The following is a 2,107-nucleotide window of genomic DNA, read 5'->3' as shown; positions in this document are numbered from 1 at the left end:
GATTTTGGAGCCCCCCAAAATAAAGTCTGTCACTGTTTCCACTGTTTCCCCATCTATTTCCCATGAAGTGATGGGACCAGGTGCCATGATATTAGTTTTCTGAATGTTGAGCTTTAAGCCAACTTTTTCACTCTCCTCTTTCACTTTCATCAAGAGGCTTTTTAGCTCCTCTTCACTGTGTTTCTTGCCTTAGCAACACATAAATAATTCTTGGTGTATCAATAAGGAATTTGTTGTGCTAATTTAAGAATAAAATATTTTAACGCTACTTAAAGACTGTAAACTTAGTAGGCTGCATGCTGCTGCTGCTGCTAAGTTGCTTCAGTCGTGTCCAACTCTGTGTGACCCCATAGACGTGTCTGACTCTGTGCGACCCCATAGACAGCAGCCCACCAGGCTCCCCCGTCCCTGGGATTCTCCAGGCAAGAATACTGGGGTGGGTTGCCATTTCCTCCTCCAATGCATGAAAGTGAAAAGTGAAAGTGAAGTCGTTCAGTCGTGTCCGACTCTTAGCGACCTCATGGACTGCAGCCTACCAGGCTCCTCCGTCCATGGGATTTTCCAGGCAAGAGTACTGGAGTGGGGTGTCATTGCCTTCTCCGAGTAGGCTGCATATAGACCCTGAAAATTCCTGGACCACCTCACTTTGCAGTGCTCTGTTCACCTCTTTCCTAAATAGCCCCATGAAGCTCAGTCAGCATTCAGGGTTTTCTGGGACACCACCCACTGCAAAGTTTGAGCTTTGGAACCAGTTCTGAATTTCCCTGTGGTTTCACACTTACTGCATTTTCTTCTCACCTTGCCACTACCCACGCAGACTCAGCCTTCTTGGCTGTATCAACTTTGGGTTGCTTCACTTCCTGGCTTCGGGGAAGCTACAGCTGTAAGAGCTTTCACAGGCTAAGCAGGTGACCTATATAAGGCACACAAATTAGAGCGGAGATGCAGAAAAGCCACAAGGGCACTTTCTGATGATGTTGGGATGTGAAGAATCTTGCACCCCCATCTCTCACTGTCGGCCTCCGTTGAGGTCTCTCTGATCTCCCATCATTCACAAACTGTCTTGGAGATATTTTGGGGGTGATACTGTCTTCACATGAATGAAAACTTGTGTTCAGGACACAAGAAGTGCCATTCAGGATCAGAATAATGGTTCAGTGGGCTCGGGGTTTTTATTATGGCTTTCAGTGCTATCAAGCTCCATCAGCAGCAGTTCCAATCTCTGGCCTCTAAACTGGTGCTGATATGAGAAGATTTTAAAAAATTAATCTGTGATGAAATAAAACAAGTAAGAAAAACGTGGGAGAACATGTCCAGATGTTTTGGGGGAAAGAACTGTTTATCCTGAGACTACGTCCTTAAGTTTTGGGGTTTGTTTTCATTTGTTTTTGGTTGCACTGGATCTTAGCTGAGGTACAAGGGCTTTCTCTAGTTGCCCTTAGGCATGTGGGGTCTTAGTTCCCTGACCGTGGATTCAACCTGTGTCCCCTTGCATTGGAAGACGGATTCTCAACCACTGGACCACCAGCTAAGTCCCCTTACATTTTTCTTTATAGTTTCAGAAATATCCCTCCTTTTGTGAAATCAGGTGATAGTAAATGATGGGTTGTTTGTTGTTTTTCGTGTGTGTCTTGTTCGGAAAAATAAAAAGGAGACGATCATAGTCTCTGTGCAACTTTTTTCAATACTCTCTTTTTTAAAAAATTGTACTGAGATACACATAACTTGAAATTTACCATCTGAATAATTTTTAAGTATACAGAACAGTGGTATCAAGTATAGTCACAATGTTGTACGACCGTGACCAACATCCGTCTCTGGAACTCTTTGTCTTGCTTTACCCATTAAACTCTAACTCCCATTCCCCCCTCCCCTTCCCAGCCCCTGGCTGCTGTCATTTACTTCTGCCTCTATGAATTTGCGGAGAAGGCAACAGCACCCCACTCTAGTACCCTTGCCTGGAAAATCCCATGGATGGAGGAGCCTGGTGGGCTGCAGTCCATGGGGTCGCTAAGAGTCGGACACGACTGAGCGACTTCACTTTCACTCTTCACTTTCATGCAGTGGAGAAGGAAATGGCAACCCACTCCAGTGTTCTTGCCTGAAG

This window comes from Bison bison, unplaced genomic scaffold, assembly GCF_000754665.1.
Source record: "Bison bison bison isolate TAMUID 2011002044 unplaced genomic scaffold, Bison_UMD1.0 scf7180017864472, whole genome shotgun sequence".
In the NCBI taxonomy this organism is placed as follows: Eukaryota; Metazoa; Chordata; class Mammalia; order Artiodactyla; family Bovidae; genus Bison; species Bison bison.
The sequence above is the reverse complement of the archived record's forward strand: the minus strand, read 5'-3'. Positions refer to the sequence as shown.